At 45.6% G+C, this 23,496-nt stretch overlaps 1 protein-coding gene across 1 annotated transcript in view; it reads right to left on the bottom strand.

Annotated features, from left to right (window-relative positions):
• Positions 1 to 23,496, bottom strand: part of LOC128710849 (tyrosine-protein kinase Dnt-like) — an 83,445-nt gene that overhangs the window by 37,078 nt on the left and 22,871 nt on the right. The gene's annotated exons all lie outside the window — the stretch shown is intronic.

The following is a 23,496-nucleotide window of genomic DNA, read 5'->3' as shown; positions in this document are numbered from 1 at the left end:
CGTCTGGCAAGAGAAGCCCTAAGTGGTGGGGCCAAATATTATCAACACATTCGAGTTCCATTATTTCAACACACAAAATACCTGGGTATTGTATGGCCCGTTAAGCTATCCCACATGGAAATTAACCCTGAAGGTGGGTGTATGGCCGTTAAGCAGCTTGTCGCCTCCGAAAACTGGCTTGCACTGAAGATGTACTGTAATCCGATATTGAAACTTGCCTTGGTCTCGAAACATACCTTTATGGGGTGTTATAAATTTTGTAATCTAATTACTGATTTGCAGCGATCGATTACAGCGCTGAAACGTTCATCCAACGTATAAGGTGCGTACTACAACGCGCAAGCTTACCTATAACGAAAAGGATAGAGACACTGAGTTAGTGCAATGAATTTGTTAGAATAATATGTCACGGAATAACTTCCATGTTTGCCGAATGTGAACAGTGTGCCACACTCGGCAAACATGGAAGTTACGTTTCGCCGAATGTTTTAGCACCCGTTGACACTGTTGTTTGTATAATATTCGAAGCGTTGCACTCTGAAAGGATCGTAGAAATTTCCACTGTATGCTCCCGGTGTATAAATTTTCCAGTAAAGGTTAGCGCAGAGAGCTGCTGCTACGCGAGTACCTAGCAGATCCCTTTTTGCCCATCTTTTGCTTGCATCCACTTGCGCTCGTTTTTCCAGGGGTGCATCGCGCATTTCCGGCGAATGCCAGATGCGTACGAAATCCTTTGCACTAGTTGCAGTTGTCACCAATTGTCAACTGGCATTGTCGAATGGTTTCGCGCACTGTGTGAAAAGCGTATGTGAGGATGCATTGCGAAGTGCTGGGGGGGGTGGAAAGTAAGTTCCAACAAAAATCGACTACGAGAGAGATGTATCGTTGGAGAGCTAGCTGTGACTGGCGCACATACAGGGTATGGAATGCTGCTGGTGTCCTTTAAAGTAGAACTCCAAAAGCCATGTTCCGGGCAGCATGTTTGCACCCATTTTGGTAGGATGTACACCGTGTGCAAAGCATATGCTTCACGAGATTCCCATCGACATTGCGTGAGTGTTTAGTTGTTGATAGTGTAGAGCTGAATGCAATAGTGTCTTTGATGAATGCAGATGTTATTCTCGGCAAAATTCCATAACTTCCCCGTTGGAAAACCCCCAAATAACGCACCAACAATTTTGACCATTGTGAGGATGACTCGCTTTGGTGCGCCACACAAACGCCACCGCATGTCTAATTTACCATAATATGCCGAAAGCTGTTACTTGTCTGATTTGTTTCTATTTGGATTGCCACCAGGCATATCCTGGTTCGCATCGTTTAAGAACCCAACCGCGCTATCAGCGCGACTCGCGACTCGTGCTCGAGGGTCAATCGTTATGCGGTAAAATATATCGTTTCGGACCCAACGAGCCCGGTGCGAAGCAATCCAGGACGGACAAAGTTGTTCGTGCGAAGAGAGTCAGCAGTTTCTGGTGACCGAATCGGCAATCGGCATTGGCTGTGAAGCAGAGCACCGACAACGGAGTGACAGTCTTCTCGTCCATGTCCAATGACTGTCGGGCCTCGTAAATGGGAACCGTTGGAGGGTTTCTGTTTCTTCGAAAATGTGTTTCGGGGGAGTCCTTTACTAATCCGTTTCCGTGCAGTGAATTGTGAGACAAAATGACTTTCATTGTTTCAATTTAGTTAGCTAACTTCATGATGGGCGCCACTACACATTAGACACGTGGTCAATTGGTGAAAGGATGCCAAACTTTCGGCCCAACAGTACGTTCACCATCCCGTTGCTGTTGCAGGGTGCTTTTGTACGGTGAAAATTAATTTCGCTACTTTACACGGAGTGCCTACTCGTCTTGTTACGCTCCACTAGTTAGTGAATCTGGCTGACAGGGGCTGCCCTAACACCTTCCCTCGAATTGTGCGTTGTTAGTTGTCCTTTAGACGACAACGCAGATGGGACAGGGCACCCACAATTCTCCCACACTCATCATGTCTATTCGGGCATATTTCTATGTCCACCCTTTACGGGAACTTCATCGTGATGACATTCGACAGCAAAATTAGACCAATGTTCTACGAGCGTTCCGTAGCGTGTGCCTTGCGGGAGACAAAAATGCTGCGGTGGTGGAAGCAAATTTCACCTCACAGAACATCCATAACATGCTTAAAGCTGGATGTTTGCTTTTGGGGAACTCTCCACTAAACCAGGACACTCTATCGACGATGATGATGATGCGCTTGTGTAGCTTGTGTCACACAAAATGAAACTCCAACAAGCGCACGATAATTGACTTCTAAACTTATTATCGTTCCTTGTATGCACTCATGCCGTGTAGTAAGCGGCGGAAGGTTGCAAAACTCTTACCGGCTACCTGTATTCGACCAGGTGGTGATCTTGGCTCCGTTTTCCATTAGACTTTATACAAAATGTGCAATAAACGGCTTCTGCTTTTCCGCAACATCCATTAGATACTATCGGCGGTAGATACACACGCACACACACACACACACATACACGACACATAATCAAAAATGAGTGAACGGATCGATCCGATCCCGGTCGTCCTGGCAGAGATACGGACGCACAACTGACATTAAAATGTGAAAAAGTAATTAGGGAGCTGTCCAGGGTTGTTCCAGGCCAGCTACGTTTTGCCGCATTGTTTATCAGTAGTTTGGTAGATAGTGCGAGAGTTATTAACGTACGTAATCCAAACAAAGGCCAGCATAACTAGGATGCAGGTAGTGGAAAGTGGTAAAATTTATGTACATATTGAGGACAATAGTTTTATTATTCTTTATCGTATGCGCCATTCTTTTATAGCAATCAACAACAAAAAAAAGATAGCTTATTTGGTTAAGGATCACGATAGGAAAAAGGACGATCATGCAGTCTTCCAACTGCAGGAGCATTTTCCGCTTGGAAATGGTCTCATTTTCATACGATTTTCTTTCAATGACCTAAAATTCTTTCTTACACATTTGATCGCGTCGGGACAATATTTCACTTTCTAACATTAGCTATATATATACACTCACACTCGCATTTTATGCGTTTCCGGTCGACTGATTGCACATTGGGGAGTTTGGAGGTTTTTTTAAATTATCTATATTTGCATTTTTTCTGTTTTGTTTTTCACTAAGGGCGCTTTAACCGTGTGCGATCGTTTGGCGTAACGCCGATCCGTGGGCGTTAATTTAATTAGCCCTCACTCGTAAACGATCGGAAAACGCCCCCTTTGGCGAAGGAAAGTGACATTATTCAGCCGCTTCGGTGTACGCGCTTGACGCACTTCAGCGAGGCGTAAAAATCCGAGCACGATCAGGGTTTGGTGGTTTACACACAGGGGTTCCCTTCATCCAATGTGTTCGAAGGAGCAAAAATAAAAAAAAAAACGTGCCGTAAAACTGAATATAATAAAATTATGCATTCAGTCACCGGTGGCATTAAAGTCAACAAACGGTCGACGGCGGCAGCCAAGCAGACCAGGGATCGCCTCGTAGGCGCGGATCGGCCGGTTGCCGTGAGGTTGACTAATTAATTCCTTGTAATTATAAGATAAATGAAAACCAGAACACGTTCGATATGATGAGGGTTTGTGGGTCTGCGAGTGGTGGTAGAGGGCGTTTAACTGATGCCTTTCTATCAGTAATAACCAAGTGGATCATATAATTTAATTGGTGTTCATTATTAAGGTTATTTAGTTTATCTTGTTGTTTCTTAGTGGTCAGTCGTTTAGTTGAGATTTTGTGTTAGCTGTTAGCTAAAACAACAGTTTTTTTTTTTATCAAGCTTTGTATAACACAAATGTGACGGTGTATTGCTTCGGTGGTCGGCAATTTCATCAAAACTAGGGTTGGAAAATCAATCATAAAAATCAATCAATCAGCTCGAAAATCAAACCAGCCCTCGCCTTGGGCTATTTTGCGACTGCTAGGCAATGCTCTGAAGGGAAAAGGCTTTTCTCTTTGATCCCCAGAATGCACATAGGGTACCCCACCTATAGCGGATATTGGTGGTGGTTATTTATACCATCAGCGATGATTAAATACAAACATGTACAATGCTACTAAAACAACATTTATCTACAATAATCGATTCTGAAGATAGAAGAATGAGGAAAAGTAGGTTCGCTTTCCTTACTATACAAAAACCTACCAGCAAACATAATAATCAAACCGGGAAAGCTCAATCAACACTTCTAATCGGTATTCCACTCCAATTAACTACGTTTCGTTTCGTCCAATATTTGCTCGGTTCGTCTTGAGTGGCGATTTAAAATAAAAATCCCATCATGCAAGCGCTACCGAAAAACATTCGATTTATCGAAATGATTTGTTTCTCAGTTCCTTCTTCATTTGGAGGACAACCCCGTTCCCTGTAGTACGGCAAAAAAAGAAGCTTGGCATCGAACCTTTCCGCCACCTGGAGCCAACCTGAAGAGATGTCGAGCATGTTTTATTCTTATCGAATCGTTTAGATCAAAACACGAACCAATTTAACGTGGCAGCAGCGCGCATCGTGTTCATTTCCAACTTCCTTTCTAGCCCCGAGGCTTTATTCTTCGCCCCGATCCTGGCCCGGTTGGTTATTCTCCGCTTCCCCGCGACCTAGCAGGAAATCACTTAGATCGATCTTAGAATTAATCATTTTTTAAAAAGCTGTCTTTGGGCGAGCGTCCTTTCGACTCTCCTGCTTTCTGCTTTGTCCAGGTTCTTTCTCCCCAAAACCGGGTAGTTTGGAGGCACACCGCCGTGTGGGTTTGGTGGACACATCATGCGGACACATCGCTTATTCAACGGCACGCAAAGTTGTCCCGAGCACGTAGCGAACGCGAAGACTGCGGTATCCCGATCGGGTCGAGATAATCTACGGGTCTCGCGCCCAAAGTCTGTAGAAATCGGTCCGATCACGTCCAATTTCCAGGGGATTGCGTAGTGCCCAGTGCGAGGGAAAGCAGATTTAAAAACAAGAAAAAGTAACATTTCAACAAAATATCGATGGTACAGCGTTGGTCAAAGTCGTGCGAAGATAGCTTGGGTCCGGCGATCGGAGCCGTAGATCAAATGGGACTAGAAATCGACCGCGCCGGTCAGAAGCAGCACCAGCAGGAGGTATTCAACCCGGCGTGGTAGAATTTTTCATCTGATTCGATTTATCTCAGACGTAACCACACATACTAATGTACCGTCAGGCCGTCGTTCGGTCGTTCTGTTGACCCGATCCTTGCGAGCAGATTAGAGAAATGTCCTAAAACATGAGATATATTCGTCCGTACAGGAGGACGACGAATGGTAAAAAAAAGAAATAGCGAAGAATCGTATCGTCTCCAATTGGAAATGGAATCAAATTCTCATTTAAATAGAATATAGACCGATCGGTTGCCACGATACTATTAAGCCTCTTTTAGGTACGGATTTTGGTCAATGTCGATGTTCAGGGTTCTCCACTGAACTCCATGAATGGCAATGAGTTCGGGAGGAAATCCCAACAAAAAAAAAACGTTTGCGAATATGGACAAAACAAGGTAATGCCAGTCAAGAAGATTCTTCATCACGATTCCTCGCTGTCAAGTTTTTTCAAGTTGGACCAGCATGAAGACGGTTCCACGAATGTCTGGTGTTAATCAATAATTTCGTCTTTTTTTTTTGTTGGTCTGCAATATTCTTTTGCGTTGGAGCGTCCAGTGGAGCTGTCATTTTAAAGACCCAGTTTTTACTTTTGTGATTATTTCTCAAATATGGTTAAAAACTATTTTCTACTGCAAGCTACTCATGTGATTCAGTTTAGGGTAAGCGGATATGTAAGGTCGGCCAGAAAGCAAAATTAAACGATCGTCGTGATTGACCATATGAGGTTTAATTAATCTGTCAATCTGGTCGTCAGCTTAGTGGCCGAAACTAATGACTTCAGGCAAAAGAGGTCTGAATGTTTTGCATGAATAGATGGGAAGAAACTGTTTCATTTTGAAGAGCTCACCAAACACGCGGAAGGATATATGCCAACATGTGGTCTCTGCACACTTTGGAGAAGCGTAACAAGAAAGAATTTTCGTTAACGCAAACATCGTTTAACCGCGCAGTTAATAAATCACTATGTGACCTCAATTATTCACGTTCGTTCCCGTTCCCGAATCCGAAAAATCGACGACGGAATGTTTGGGCCCAAAAACATTCCCACCAACCATTTGCCCCGGGTATGGTGCATCCGGTAGTGTATGTAAACTGAGGCGAAAGAAACCAGAAACCTTCGACCCCGTGTCGACGACGTCCTGCGGAGCCATTGGCCCTATTTGACCGTTGCATTTGTGTGCCGAGTGCAGATGAGTTGAGCTGCCAATAGGCGGCCCAATGGAAGCATCTGGAAACAATTACCACAAAACCATTGCACATCCTCTTTAACATGGCCCATTCAACGTGCACTGCTCTGTTCCAGTTGTGTTTGTTGATATTCCGTACTGCATCTTCGTGCGCCATGTATGTACTGGAGGATGTACGAGCATTTGGGCTCCATGTACGAGCTTGTTCAACTTGTTGGAAGGAAACGGAGGAAAGGATGCTGAAATCCTATGCCAGCTAATTAATCCATTCGCACCATACAAATCTTTCACTCGCCTTTCATCACTAGGGGGCGTCCAGATTGTAATGACGGTTTTTTTTCCTCAAATATTCGTGTGGGATGCCTTAAATTCGTTGACTATAGATCTCCCACAGGAAGTTGCCTAGAATTCTGGGTTCGTGATAAGTGTTTTGACAGTGTTCGTTGAACGTGAATGAGAATCTGAGATTGTTTTCATCCTCTGCCTCAAGAAAGACTTCTCTTTCGAACACTGTTTCTTCGCCACTAGCCCAGAATTCTTCACACCGAATGCAATGGAACTCACAAAAAGCTTAAAGACATAATCACGCATTAGTGCGCGGAAAGCGAACGGTTCGGGCAGAGCCAAACGTGCACAAACAAACTCGTTGAACTATCAGCTCGCGTCAGGGAACTGATGGAACTCGCTGCTCAAGAGATCTTTTTTTTCCCTCCACAACACAAAAGTGCCCTCGAGTGTCATAAATTTATGAAACAAATTTCCATAACGCTTCGATTACGAGCGATGGCATTGACACCCTCTGCATTCCCTTCGGCCGCTTCCTCATATCGCTGGAAGCTACTCGCGCGCCCACCAGCTGTCAATGTGGGAGGTGATAGCGTGTACTTGAAGGTGTTTCTCGATGCCGTCTGGGTTTGTTTGGGGTGGAGTGTGGAAGAACATCTCAAGAGATTCCAATACCCAAAACCACTTCTGTGCCGGGACCCGCCAGGGTTCCCGCGCGCTACGCGGGGCAGAAAAGCCGAGACGCGCATAGAAAAACTGTCTGCTGACGTGATTCGTGCGCATGGAGTTCCGCGGAGTTAGGTCTATGTTTTTTTTTGTCCTAACTGGAATGTTTATTTGTTTTAGTCGGCTGTCGGTCATGATGGGCAATGAACATTTCTTCACCTTTCGGGCCGTGTTCGTAGTACGGACGAACAGTTTTACCAAAAATGGGAGAAACAGACACTCGCAGGAAAGAAAACGTGATGCGGAATTTATGAGTATGCAGTTGAAGCTGTCTCTTGAACGCGACGGTATAAGCCGGAGCACACTCAATGAACGCGAGAAAGATGAAATAGTTTTCATTCAGCGTTTGGTACAAAGGCCGATAAAATCTTTAAGAGCAAGCATTATGCGGCATAAATCGTCGGTGAGGCATCTACACCCCATAAGTATCACGTTCCTTGCATTACTGTACGTAATGCATGTGAAAACCATACCAGCAGAAAACGGCCACATAAACCATGCTGTTTTGGACAAGCGTAAGATAATTAAAACCAGGCGCTTGTAATGTTCATTTGCTCACTTTGCATATGTTTAAATATTGTTGAAGGATCGCATTACCGTGAACACACTGCAGGCTGTATTTATGTTTTTTTTTTCGCCCTAAGCTAAACATTCCATGTTCTGGAATTTCAGAACTGAAAATTTCCACAGCCATTAAACTCCAACATTCTACGAGCTGCTCCACCGCAGCATGCGCCGTTGAGCCACTATCGATGGTCCGCAACTCGGAGTCGGAACCGCTTAACCCAATCAATCAGCTTCACTCGACCGGAAGAAACGATCACAAATGATTGCCTGTCCATTTTCCGTCTGCAACGAAAGACCGGGTTGCCGCCACCGTGTGGCAAATTTAGTTCGGCGGTAATTAACTTAACCTGAATGTTAGCCGACTGCGTGGATACACCGAGCGCTGACCGTCTTGTTTGGGAGGGCTTGCCTGCCCTCACATTGCTGGAGAGGAATTTCCATCCCGTGGTGGTGCTTGGAACTTCCTGCCGGTAGCATTTGTAACGATGTAGTGGGAAATCGTCCGGGGGTGGCACCCGATGTGCGGTACGGACCGTCCTTATCGTGCTCGGTACGGATTGGTGGTGGTGCTCGAGAGTTAATTAGATCAATATGCCAGAAACATGCCGCCGGCTTCCGATAGATTAATGTACGAAGCGAAGTGAGGTAAACGCCCAGCATGGCCACCTTGATCTGATAGCCTGGGCGGTGTGGCAGTTGCACAAAACCGCACCAACCTGGTTAAATGGCAAAGCAAACACTTCTCGACCACGATGGAAGATAGTACTAGCCGCACCGGCAACATTAATTGTGCCCCGAAGGAATTACCCCACACACTAGCAGGAGGAAGGGGGGTGGGTGGGACCTTAACCGGGCAGCAATGTGCTCACCCTCTTTTCTGGGAAGATCTGGAAGGTGGTCGGAACAAATTAGTGTTATCCATAAGCTCCGAGATACAAGTGTCAGTGAATCGGTGGTAGGCACGCCAATCTGGACGACGATGAACTTCTGTGCGAACACGGCTTCTGTGCACGATGTTGAGATGTTGGTTCGTGCAATTGGAAGGCGTTCTGTGGGCAATTAAGTCATCAAATCGCCAGCTTGTACACGCAAACACCTTGTCAGTTCAACGCCTTCAACCACGTATCTGGGATAGACAATTAGAGTGCCTCAGGAACAGTGAACGGTGTAGGGTCATCACTAGGTCTTTTCTCTGAGATCGAAGTTTTAACTAAAAAACGATTTACTCTATTAGTTGTTTGATACTTGTTTAAAATATTTAGAACATATCATCAATATTTTAACAGATATATAAAATTTCAATAAACTCCTCTTGCATAAAAAAAAACATAAAAAAACGACAAAGCATGTTCAAGAGGACCACGCGCAGACACATATTAATTGACATGCAAGTGCATAACCAACAATATGAAACAAAGTGGTTTCGAACGGCATTGTTTTAATGCTTTTTTATCCCTTTACCAACGTGCTTTTTACTCAACGTGACCAAAAGCTCAATAAAAAAAAGGTCCACTGTTTTGTTCACTGCTTGATGAACTTTTTCCAACATTGCACGAGCAACAAAGCAAAGATTGAAAAAAAACAATAGCTAAAGTGGATCCGTTTGATGAATTCTACAATTTTCGATTGCACTTCTACCGTTGCTGCACTCCCACTCGATCAAGAATTATGGGTCAAAGTTGGTTTTACTCTTCGTTTATTATGTCGGCCGTGCTCGGCGGGATTTTGATGGGGCCGGAGGTTCGGTTGCATATTTGTGTGCGTGAAAGCTGATTGACTGATTGTTTTATTGATTGGAGCTTATCCACTTGCGAGGGCTGGATCCCAATGGGTGGGTTCATTCCAATTGAAATTAGTACATTTCGGTACATCCAATCGGAACACACTTTAGATGGTTAACGCGAATGGTTTTGTATTTAAAATGCAGTATCACGAGGCGATAGTGATTGAGCAAATGTTTGGTTCAGGAATATCAATAAATCAATCTCGCTGATTTGAGCAGACATTTTGAGCATGAAAAAAAAATTATATGGAAGAAATTGTCTTTTTAATAAATTAATATGAACTGATTTTTTAAATTACAGTTTAGATAAATATTAAATAATCTTCAATTTCAATACTCCTTATAGTAAAGTAGTGTCAAAACTTTAAAAAGTGCAGTTCCTCATAAATGAGTTCCTTTACAGCGAGCATCAATCTTTGCTTAGTTCATATTTTATTCTACCATTTTACCTTACGGTACCTACTTGCTTCGCTTTCCTTCATCCCCATCCGAAACATTTGCCTTTCCTGCCTTGACCAACGGTCTTGTACATGTCCGAAAGTTGCTCAAACTTTGTATGAGACGCAAAAGGGGGTTTGGGTAGTAATTTGTTGTTTTTTTTTCTTCTCCTTTCCTTTTGCTCTTTCAACCGAAGCCGACAGCATTTAACAAAAGGCATAACATTTTGACAGCTTGTTAAGCGGTCGATGGCTCTCTTCAGCTGCGTGATTTGAAGAATTATGAAGATTGGCCTCGGAACGGAGTCTCTAAAACAGGGGAGAGATCTCCATCTCACTTGAAGCTGGTTATTGGTTTTCCTTTGCCTGTACCAAGTTTGCTGTACGAGCGGGTTTGGTAATAGAATTCAATCGCTTCTTCACCGTTCAGAATAGTTTAACCACGCCGGTAAGCATCAGACAACTTTCCTCTTTTTTTTAAACGTAAAAGTTCCATCAGTTGTTAGAGATTCTTTGCCGGCTACGAGCACTCAAGATCGGTAGCTATTGAAGGAGTAGTCAAGAGATTTGTCCGCGGTGTCCGCGGTATGGAAGGAACATTTGTACTTTTCATATTAAAAAAGAGAAAATTATTTTACACAACACCACGACGTTAAAACAGATTTTATGACAATGTTGGAAGAGTGTACACGGTCCGTAACCCATCGGTCAGGTCGGTCAGCAATCCATCTCTGATCAATCAGTACCAGCTCGGTTGTTCGAGGAAGAACAGCGAACAGGGATGGAAGTAGGTGGTGGAAGTCTGTCAAAAATTGGATAAATAATGGACATCGTAAAATCGATTATGGCTGACCCTCGTTAGCATCCGGAGTTATCGGGATACGATCGGGAACGTAAGTCGCTGGCAGAGGTGTGTATGTTGTGTATGCCGGTTGTACGTCCTGTAGCTGGTGATTTCGAAACACGTCAAAGGCGCGATCATTCCACCCCCTGCCGTTTTGGACCACCGGTAAACGAGGCAAAGAATATAAAGATCAGAGATCAGAACGTGAATGGGCGAAGGGAATAAAAACAGGATCCGCAGCATCTGAAACTCCACAGCAAAAACATCCACAGCATTGGGTCAAATGAAGGTGTATTATTTTTCTCGAGAAAAATAAAAACGCTTTACCTTTTCCGAATCATTATTTCTTGATAATGAAAAAAAAAAAACGGTTGGCAACATTTAAGTCACATCGCATAAAAATTGATTGATTCTTCGAATTCGAAAGTGATACCACCGTGCGGGAATTTGAGTTTGAATATTTATTTTACGGGAAAGATTACGACACCCTGTAATACATCTCATCCTACTTTTGGGGGTGAGTCAATGTGGCAAGTCGTTCCGCAATTTACAGACCTGCTGACCTCAACCAATAAACCACTCAACCGTAAAATTATCAACCCCGATACGAAAGCCATCCAAGAGCTGCAGCTCTTTCGTCCTCTGTGGTGGATAAATGCGTTGCTTTCAATTACCATTTGCTGTTCTGGCGCTTGTGGCTTACCATGCACCCCTTGAGTTTGTCTCCAGGAATAATACCTCCCGGGAATGTGTGTTGGTATATGCGGGAATACATCCGTCGTCCCACGGGCAGTGGACGCTGAAGGGTTTGCGGTTTTTTGCTGAGGTCATCTGGAACACGGCGCACGGCGGGAATGTTTAGGTGGGCGCAATGCTCGTTGCAGTTGACCAGTAACGTGTGACCAAAGGAAGAAGCGAGTGGATATTACTTCGTCCCAAAATGTTGCCAGCTTCAGGCTTTGGATTTGTTGGAACTGCACGCCGAGTGCGTATGGAGAATGATTAATAAGACTTTGGTGCGCAGTGTAGGATGAAGTTAGACGACGACGTAAATGGAGCTTCTTGACCAGCCCCGTATGCAAACCGTCAGATAATAGATTTATGATCACACTGGAAGGATATTCCGTGAGAGAATATGTGTAGCTATTTGCGTTGGATGTGAATTTTGTAGAATTATGACGATGGTGCGATGGGGTCGTGTGGGTTTTTGCCTGGGCGATGAACTTTCAGAATTACGTTGGTTCTTGTTGCTGTGATGTTTATGATGTTATACCTTCAATGATTGTTTTTTCACCACAATACCTTCAAATGGAGCATTTACTGTAGCTGCCGCGTTAGGAAGGGGCATGCTGAGCATTGTAGCAGATCTCTGTAGTGAAATCCAATTTTTCGATACCCATCGAAAACAAGCGGACGGTGCTCGGAAAATTTCCACGAAGGACACTTACGCCACACGTCTCTATGGCGCTAGACCTACGCCTATCGCTTTACAAACGTCTTTCTCTCGCTGACGTGACACAGCTGGCGACGCACATTTGGGGAATGTAAGTACCCGGTGGTACCCGACTAGGGTTGAGTGCTCACATTACACACCATCATCCGGGAGTGTGTAGATAAGCATCAGTCACACAAGAGTGTACTCAGCGGGATGACGATGCGGCAACAGGAGATTACAGCATGTGAGAGCATGCACGTGTAATGGCAGGATGGGCTGTGCTGCGATTAGAGCAAACGTATCCCTTTTGCGCCCGGATCGGTTGGCTGACAGTTGGTTTAGGTGTCATGGGTCACGGTAGAAGGATTTTCAGTAAATCGTTAATGTAATATCATCGAGTCTCGCCGGCTTTCGCTGTACGCTTTGTTCCGATGTGTCCCAGCGCTACATTCCTGGCCCGGTGCGATGAGGTTTATGAAAAGGGATTGCTACGAAAGTTTGGTGCAACCGAGTTACTCACACCAAGATTCATGCAAGTGTAATAAGTCTAGGCCGGTGCCTTTTGTTGTGCTGGTCGGGACACAGTTCAAAGTTCATCCACCACACACATGGCTATTGTGCAAGATGTAACTAAAGCTAGGACATCACCGAATGTACCCCTCCTGCAAGCGTGTTGTTACACTCTATTTCTCATTAGCAAACGAAAGAGTTTTTCCCAGCAGGCAGAAAAGAAAACTAAATGAGGAAAAATCCCTTTAAGCCCTTTCGGGGTGTCTGATCTGATCTATTTCCCAAAAAGCAACACCTTACGCCTGTTTGATCCCAACCTCGTCGACCACTTCAGCAGAACCGCGCCGCACTAGACTGTGGCATAAAATCGAAAGCAGGAGACAGCCCTAGCCGGTCTAACGACCGAATATTTCAAGCACAGTGTGATGCAGCAACAAACACTTGACAGGATCAGCAAGCGCCCCGGGAGGAAGGCGACCCGAAAGAAGCAGTAATTAAGTCTCGGGACAAAGAGTCATGCTTTATAGTAGGCGTTAGCGTTATAATTGGATGACGCATCATGGGTATCCAGTTCGCTTGGCAAAACCTTTCCGAGTGACATTCATGAGGGACGTTGCAAGATTTGTCTTTCAGCTGTGGTTCTTCTAAAGCTGATGTTGTACCCATCATGGGTAAGATGAGGAGTAAGTTTAAAGTGTTATGAGCTTGAATAGACCAGAATAAATTGAAGTTCCAGAAAAAGTGAGGTTAGAAATTTTCGTAACCGAATTCAATAACAAAATGAGATGACTCAAGATCAGATGGGCGATGTCTAAAGTAGATTTTGAATGGATTTAAATTGCAGTTCAGCATTGGAAAGAGCAGTTAAAGCTCGTACAGGAAGTACCGTTGGCAAAAGGTAAAATCATTTAAATGAGCAATCTCCGCAATGCTCTGTTGAAGGACATTCAACGATAGCAATGCCACAAAACTGCTTATTAATCAAAATATGATGATTTTGGACGAGTTGCGAGCGATTGTCATTAGCTATTCGCAAAGCTTTTGAAGGTTTGACCGGAAGAATGCACAAAAGCATCATGAAAGATTCGAAGGCAGAACATCTTCGGGAAAAGATGCCTCGTCCGAACTCTCAACAATTCTTCACCGTCGGTCCCATTTCCGCCAAACGGGTACGGCTCACCTGGCGGGAAATTTTTGCAACCTGCACAATTCCTGCCACTTCAGAGAATGTAAGAAGATGATTTAATAGCCCCCGGACCACCGGGCATAGTAAAGTCTCCGGTTGGTGAGCAAGAAAGACGTGGAGATGCATCGCAAAACCACTACCCGCCGTGCATCTTGATAAATGGCTCCTTCCCACTCGGCGGTATAGTGTGCTGTCGCTGTGGTAGGGTCAAGTGTTGCAGGAAACGCATCACGAAACAACCTCAACTTGGCGGGGGGGGGCCTGCTGAAGTCCCCTTCCCTGCTTCAGCAAACCAAAGGAGGGCAAGACCTGAATCTTCCCGCGTCGGAGACCGATGATTAGTGCGCAATTACTCACAAAACCTCTCATCACAGTCGGCCTGTGGACGATGATGACGACGAGGGTTAACAAGCTGCATACCAGTCGCATAAGAAAGTCAACAAGCATGCGAACCTTGGAGCCATGGGACGCGGACAACCGGTGATGCAGGAGAAAGCGGTCTGCTATGCTATGCGTTTGCTTGCCTTATCCCGCAACCAGTGAGCTGCATCTTTATGGCATTCACCCGGCAGCATCCTTTCGGCCGGGGTACCGCATTTATTTGCATTGATTCGATGCATTTTCAATTTGAAGCCCATTTAGCATGCAATTATATCATTATCTTTTCTTCGGCTCATCGGATGGATGCGGCGAAGGTTTTTTTTGCTGGTTAAGGTCTTCGTTCGTTTCGTCACGTTTATGCTTTACTCTGCGCTTCCATGCTCGGGAGCCACAGCAAACGAGAGCCAAAGATAAAGAAATCGTATTCCACCCTGCGGGCAGCGAGTGTTGGAGTCCGAAACCGAAAATCTTTCACCCTCGTTCGCATTCTTCGCGACCGGGCGCGCTGGAACCGGTGGAGAGATGAAAATTGTTTGCAACCGACTCCCCGAGCGACACACAACATTCGTTATGGGTAAGAAAAATCACTTCTTCGCGCAACCTTCTCAGCCTGCGCCCGGCCGAAGAGAAGATGGTTGGTTGAAAGAAAATTGGTGGATCTTCGGGGCAAACCGCAGCGAACCGGCCCTTTATGATGGATCGGGGGCATGGAGATCCGAGCCACATCATAAATTCAGACGTAATCATTGATGTTGTTAGTCTGTATATATTTCTCGTGCCGCGTACCCGCACCGGCCCCAAACACGCTCCCCAGTTCCCCGTTGTAAAATCAACCAATGCTAATCACTTGTTTGAATAGTGCACGCTTCTGCCCATCAAGGAACCTCCGGGTGCCCGGCTCCTGGGAAACGGCCACTAAAGATCATAAACAACGTGGAGACCCGGGTTAAAAATTGCCCAAAGATGCACGACTAAGGACGGTGCAGGCCGGAATGCTGCGCGGCTATTAACTCTTCAATTGTTTCCTACGTTCAGTTCGGGCGAAGTGCAATCGAAGCTGCATCCGTCCAAGGAAGATGATGGACATGTGCACATTGTTGGGACAAAGAGCGTGCTGGTTGCGCAAGCTGTTGGTCGATGGGTTTTTTTTTATGGCGCTTGATCGGGTTGAAAGGAAGCCAAAGCACAAAAGAGGGGCTTCCCAAAAACAGTGTTTTACCTTCTGGCCAGCTCGACACAATACTTCATTTATGGATATGCTTTGTGCGCTTTGATCGCATCGCCGTCAGTCTCCAGCCAACGGTCAACCGAATTCAGCGATTCGTCTATTGTTCTGTGTGTTGGGAGGCAAAAGTAGGCTTTGTCTGATCGGAAAGCAGATAACCCTACATTGACGATGAACCAAGGACAGCATCTTCTCGCAAGCGTTGCATCTTTCACCTTCTTTCAGGTTTTGTAGGTCGCACACACGCGCATATGGTGTATTTGCATACTTTTAACTGCTCAATTCTAACAAAATTTTTTTTTTTAATAAAGTTTAAAATACAACAACCAGATGTGGACACGCACGCAAAAAAAAACCAGCTGCTAATATAAAATGTTAACGAGCTGTCGTTCTGTCACCCGATAGCCTTTAAAAGTGACCCTCACCATCCAGGCCCATCAATGCAACAAATTATGGTTGAATACATCATCAAATCGGAAATGCAAATGTGGTTCCGCGCTTTCTGCCATTTTGACTGTTCGTTAAATCGGTTTTGCACTTGCCGTTTGATACATATAGCTCGGTCTTTATAGACCGAGCAGCCTGGGAAGAGCTGGGACCCTGGGAGGAGTTAGAATCCATCCCAGGATCCACCGTACCCATCGGAACGTATTCAAATACGATATAGAAATGTAAATTTAGTTGCCATGCTTTTTCGATCGAAGCCTCGCAGCGTGGAACGGATGGGCGAAATCAACGGCCTATATCAACGAAACAAGGCATGCTAACAAATTGCATTCTGTTTTGCTCCATTCCGAGCCAGCATCCAGCAAGATCGCACCGTCCGTTCGGGATGTTTTGTTTATTTTGATAATTGCAAAATTAACATATAAGCAATCAAGAGGACCAGAACTCGCACCAAAGCGAGTGCTCTATTTCTGTACACTTGTCGTATACAACAGCGTATACAAAGTTGAAGATAATGTACCCGTATTAAACTGTTTTGTGAGATTGTTTGCGAAAAAATTGTTGGCATCAAGACACTTTAACCGATAACAGGCTTTACAAAACCAATTCATTAGGCCAATTTCGTGCAATAAACACAGTTGCTTATCTCTCCTTTTGCCTGTGTGTAGCATCATCCGCACGATAGATAGATTCAATTGCAACAACATCTATTCATAATGCGCCCCATCCGAAAGAATGTTGATTCAGGCTAAATGAATTTCTTGCCTATCGGCCACTCCCATCCAAGGCGTTTTTACAGGCAATCTCTGCAGTCTCCACACCATCGGATCGTCCCCGAACGGACACGGAACGGTTGTCGGAAGTTTGGTGCACAAAAAGTGGAACCTTAATTAAAATTCTATGCTGCCCGTGTGTGCCCCAGTGTGTGCATGTCGGTGAGATCCCATCGATAGGTCGGAAACAACTACTCCCCTGGCGTCGTCCCGAGGCTACTCCCCACTGCCCCCCGTGGAAAGATGTCTCGATCGCTCGGATTAAGAAGATGGGGAAGAGATGTCGTGCTAGCATGATTGGTCTGCAAAATAAAAAAAAAACCAGCAGGGCCTTAAGACGGCAGGCACGGCACAGGCACGAAAAGCTGTCTCAATCGATACACTCCAACGCCAATGCATGCAGTCAAAAAAAAACAAAAAAACAATCGGGCCTCATGTGGGAAGAGAAGTTTGCCAAGTTTGCCAAACGGAGCAGGGTGGCTCCGTTGTGAAGGCCAGGTCCCTAAATTCGGGGGTACGTACACCGTTGGAGGGCGGTATATTGAATAAGGAATGAGATTTGGAGCAGAACGAACGTCGTCTGTGAACCGGCACGAGTACGGTAGCATCGGCTTCCTGCTGCTGATCTCGTTTCGTTCGAATCAGTCACCGTCTCCAGACACCTGGGAGGTGGAGACCGTTGCACCGAAGGCATTCTACATCCTTGCACCTCTCTCTTCCCTTCTCTCTCCAGTCCCCTAGTGGTCTCTCTGTCCAAGACCTTTACTGCAAAAAAAAGGAAGGTGTTGCGATATGATCGGCTTAATGCGAAAGGTTCCGGTGAGGTATTGGGCGGTTAAGGGCTCTTCTGTGTCGTATTACGTGATATCTGGACGTTCAATCCCAGACATATTCGGCCTGCCAGATTGCCTCGGCCTGTCTGTGCAACGATGACGCAGCAGCAGAAGCACACACTCGCACACGTCGAAACCCATGAAAGGTGATACGTTGCTGCAGCAGTTGCTGCTGTGCCGGCTGAAGGCAACCACACCTCGTCCAAGTGGCCAGAGTGTTGTAGGTGTCGTATTTCTTTTTATCGCCTTTTCTGGTCCGATTGCGTTTTGGGGCGGTGGGCACCGAAGAAAACACATCTCTGGAGCACTGGAAAAGACATCCATGCAATGAGGGGGTTCGTTGTTGTTGTTGCCGCGCTTGTGCCGGTTGTTTCGACCAAGCCCGATGTGTACCGAGGAGCAAACGAAGTAGGTTAGTTTGCGGATAAAGAATTACCTTCCGCATCGATGCATTCGATACACTAGTACAAAGGTATAAAGGAGCTTACCGATCACTTTCTCGTAGTGCTTTGGTTGTGCTTTTTATTTCTCACACGATGCCTTCAAGTAGCCATCGGGGAAAATCCTACCGAGCATGCCAAGTTGCACGTACACCCAAGATCCATCCAGAAGGACAAGTTTGGGTTTCATCCTGACCCGAAGTATCTCACCGGATAGAAAACGTAAAATGACAGTGTTGGCTTAGGGCAAGCAAATGACTAATTAATGTGGCTCGGTTTCTCTTTCGACGGCTGTTTGTACCCTTTCATTTCCAGCCAGTTACTAAAGAACTGTTGCCGTACAAAGGGAAACTAAAGATGAAGACAAAAAGCCAAGAACAAATATTGGTTAATTCGTCCCACAAGATGGTTTATTTTCCTCTTGTCACCCGTCAAGAAGCTGAGTTAATATTTTATTTCGCTTCAGCTCTCGAAAACGGAACGGGCTCCTAAGGGCTCAAAGCGTAAAACCTTCGAAAAGGTTACATTCACTAAGGCAATCCGATTATGTTGGGACCAAGCGCTAGAAGCTAGGAGATGGTTCCATGCAGTCAACTCAATCCCACCAATATGGAGTGGAAACCGAGCTCACACCCGAAATTGCTGCCCGTCTGAAATGCTGCGCCCGGGGCAGTATGCTGTGCTCCGTTGTTGCAAGGGTTGCGGGCTCGTTTCCGCTCGGCTGCCTGCCGAGTGATTTATGAATTACTGCAACAATTTTCCAGAAAATCGTTTTCCACGTCTTGCACCGGAGAACGGCAGGGCCGGAACGGTGGGAAAAGCGCAGGAGGGAACATTTTTCCACGGAATTCCGAAGCCATTCACATCCTCGCCCTGTTGCCGGTAGCGACCGTTTTTGGCAAATCTCGATGACCCGGCGTCGTCTCGCATCGGTACCAATGCGTTTTTTGCAAGCAGTGTTGTCAGTGTTTGATAGTGGATTTATGGGTATTCCGAGTTTGTAGGAAAAATCTCAACCATTTCCGAGTCGACGATGAACGACTCGGTGAACCGTTTCATCTTGTGGACGGCAGTATGCATGCAGCTATAAAACGGAAGTCGGAAAACAATAGCCAAGATGTGTATGGAGTCGCTGGCAGCACTGTACTGGAGCATCCTTCAAGGACATGTGTGTGTGGGAGTGGAGAACCAAGCACAGTTGTTAGTTTTAAAATTTATATCCTCCCTAAGACGACTTCATCCCGGAGCCTGTGGGAGCTTAGGATGTATTTATGGGATTGGATATATTGTGTGTCGCTTTGAAGTTTATTTTTCAATTTTCCATCTTTTGGTGAACGGATGTCTTACAAACGTTACACAGGATAGGAAATGAGCAAGATAAGGCGAGCCAAAAAAAAATCTATTTCTAGCTTAATGTATTCCTACACGCTGCATTAAACAGCAATACAATCGCCGTAGCAGTTCCACAAACGAGTACGAAAAGTGAACCATTAACACCCAGGCGTGCTTTGCATCGCGATGCCACTCACGCCGGACGACCTTGTGACGAGATCCTTGTGTAAGTTAAAACCAAGGGCGTACAAATTGCCTCCGGAAGGATTCAAGGAATCCAACGGCTCGTGGAAGACGGCACCGTTCATCAGTGACATCTGAGAGTTTCGTCCTGACGCGTGACATCTTCCCATCGCAGCCTTCTCCACAGCAGCAAGGGCAAAACCGTCTGGCAAGAAGGCAAATGTCGTGTCGGGTCGTTTTGGCTGCTACCAAGCGTGTCTCCCGTCTGTGTTTGTTTGTTTGCAGTGGGTTTTGTTTATTTTATTTATGCTTCATGAAAATCCGTTCCGGTTGTATTTGCGACCGTTGGAGAGGTTTTCATGCCGGAAGTCTTATCGTTTGACGAATTTAGAAATTCTGGCTTATTTTCTTTGCCGTTTCCGCGTGCGCTGTTGAAGCCACGCGACATAGCCCAAAACGATTTCTCGCAAGCTTTGCAGGAAAACATCGCATTGGCTATGGGGTGGGGCGCAACAACGGATGTAAACAAGAGCGGAGGAGTTTAGTTAAGATTATTTTCAGCTCGTACACGCGCCCAAGGATGGGTTCTGTGGGGCTGCGAAGGTCCTTGCACAATAAGGTGACGTTCATCGAACCATGAACGGTAACTTTCTCTTGCACCGGTCGTCCGTTCGGTTTTCTCCAAACCGTCAGCATCCGGGTAGCTGCACCAAGTTCGCGTCTTCGTAGATTGCCACAAGAACCAGGTGTCACACGACGTAGAAAAGCCATCGCCGGCAAGCCCGGGGTTACTTCTCGTCCCTGGGCTGGGTGAAAAGGGGTGGTGTGTTGCATTTGCATAGGGAAACATCATGCATGTAAATGAAACACAGTGACACCGGAAGTACGGGACGGTGTAACACAGCCAACACGTGCAGGAAGTGTGCGTTGACAGCAAAATAATGAATACCAGATGATTCCATTGCCTGGTGGAGGCGTCCGGATTGTGAATTCCTGTTGCCAGGTGTTGTTTTGCACTGTCACAATTACGGCCGCCGGCAGTATCTTGACGGAGACGGTGTTTGACACTGTCTATCTGGTAGCAGATAAGACTAGTTTATGGCTGCAATGAATGGATAAGTCCAATGTCAGGTATGGCAATGGAGAAGAACACATTTGCAGTGGAGATATGTAAATTCTCCAAACAAATAGAGTTATTCAGATTGATGTTGATGTCCGAAGTGTCGAAAGACGGGCACGGAATGACGGGTTGCACAAACAAATCCCGCTTTGCTAAACTGTTGATGAAGAAGCTGTCGTAGAGCAAATGGGATTTTCAGTGATTGATAAAGGATGCCGGTTAGGATTTCAGCCAAACCCGGCATGCATAATGCGGTGCGTGTGGTAAAGTTATGATCCCGAGTGAATTTATATTACCATAATATGATAACTGATTGTAATAGCTGCGTGGGGGAAGTTTGCGGTCGTTCCAATTCGTCAAATATTTCATCACCTTGTTGACGCGTAGTTGAGTTATACGGAATTCGACATACCTGAAAGGGAAAGAAAAGGAAAACGTTAATAATCACTCACTTTTAATACTAAGGCTCGTGCCATATTGTAGGCAAGTAATAATGGAGTGATGCGACGTCACGTACGGTGCTCTGTGCTCTGGTGGCGACATTTAAAACCAACCTCAACCGAAAACACATTAACCCTTGATTGATGGGAATTGTTGGGAGTAAATGCCGAAAGCATACAGTGTATCGAAACCACTAACCTCAGTTGTTCGTAAACATCGAGCACAATGTCGACGAACGATCGACCCAATCACCCGTTCATTGTTGGAGCGGATTGGTCGGATAGTTTCGAGTTTCACCCAAACTCATCATTGCTTACCGATACAACGAGCACGGCAAGAGAAATCGTCATGTCGAGAACCACTTCCAATGCTCAACGCACTGTTTGTCCCGGTGCCGTGCGGCTCCCATGTCCTTGTTGTCTGTGCAGACACGTCCGGAGTGTGATACAAGGATAGAGTTACCGAGATGAATCCTTTTCTTTCCGTTTGTTTGTTCGTCACTTGCTTGCTCGATGTTTGGGGAGGCGATATTTTGACAAGTTCATCCTTTCACCATTCCATCTAATGCATCCTAGGAACTGTCAATAGTACGGGTTGATCCACACCCGAGATCCCTTTACTAATGGATTGCTGATACAATTTGATCCGCATTGTCTCGATATCCCACCGTGGTTTTGCAAATCTTCATCTACTAGGTTAGGGGGAATTGTCTGGGAATTGTCGCTCTCTTCAAGAACCACTTGCCGATTTGTGCAGTGCAGTAACATTGAAGACATCTTTTGCGGTTGTGGTGAAAATAGCTTTCCGTGAGAGACGGTTTAATTCGCAGCAATTTTCGACATTTCTCCAAACCATCGTAAGATTAAACGATTAAAAGCGCTTCATTTACGAAGGGTAAATATGCGTGGAAAGAATGTCGAAATTCCAGTAGTTTTCCGGCCGACAACGTTTGGAGATTGTTGCTGTCTGACGCCGAACGGTGGTCGAGATGTGAAGTTCAACTTCTTTAAAAACTACAAACGATTATCCGCCGAGGCGGGTCAGAAGAAATGTCAATTGTTTTTGCTGACCCATCGGAGCTTGGCCGTGCCGCGCTGTGTGCCTTATCGATTTATAGCCCGGTCACTTCTCGGTACCGCGAAGGACACTGTGGTTTTTTAGCAGAACACCAAGATCGCATCGATGCGGTGCACGATTCGCTTGTGTACCCTCGATGCGGGATACACCACACACTGGACGCAAAGCCCGCGGGGAGCGTAACAAACCCATGGAGTTGTGTCCACCAAACACCTACCGAAAGAACCACACACACGAGAAGGTTAAAGCATTTTTTGTGTTGCTGTTTTGTGTACGGGCGAGACAAAACAAAAGCTGCACAAGGGAGGCCTGTTTGGATATTAATGTTCACGAACTGTGCCGTGCTTGTGGTGTCGTGTGTGCGTGTCATGTACGGTAGGCAAGAAATCCGCGACCGGAGGAAAGATCTGGACACGATGCGTGTTGGCGTCGAGTCATTGCAGTTTCTTTATGTCGCCACGGAAGAAGGTGAAAAGCGAGCGAAAAATGGTAATGGGCAAAGGTAAAGGTAACCAGTCGAAACGACAAACCTCCCTGGAAGCGCGTGTAAAACATTTCTTTCGTTTAAGAAATAATTATAAACGATGTCATCGGACCCTCTCGGTAGGCCTTTAAGTATCTAAAACGCTAGTTAAAACAATCTCTGTAAATAAGACACCATGCTATTACATTAAGCTATTCTATGCTTAATCCTCGAAGCGGATGGAAAGATAATATGGTAAAGCGGTGTAAAAAAGCCTTAAATAAAAACAGCGACACCGTGGTCATCGAAAGCGAACATGCCTGATTGTCTGCGACTGATAGATGGTGCGACACCATCATCACACCATTAACCGTCCCTGAAAATCCTTCCCCTCCAGTTCTGTTCCTTTCCTGCTGATTTGCATCGATTGTCTTTTCGTTAATGCTGCATAAGATGCAGCAGACCACTGACTGTCCGCTCGTTAAGCAAACGACATCGTTCTCCTCTTCGTGCGGATCTGCAACCGGCACACACAGCGGTGTACATGGCGAAATCGTGCGAATGCAGCATCATTTAGTCCTTACCGTCCACGGCCGTGGTGTGTTGGTGGACGCGGTTCTCTCCTGGTTACAGCTGTTTCCACCTTCTTGCGCAGACATTATGGATATGGTATGGGTGATGCACC

This window comes from Anopheles marshallii, chromosome 3, assembly GCF_943734725.1.
Source record: "Anopheles marshallii chromosome 3, idAnoMarsDA_429_01, whole genome shotgun sequence".
NCBI lineage: Eukaryota > Metazoa > Arthropoda > Insecta > Diptera > Culicidae > Anopheles > Anopheles marshallii.
Note: the sequence above shows the minus strand (reverse complement) of the source record. Positions and strands in the feature narration are given on the sequence as shown.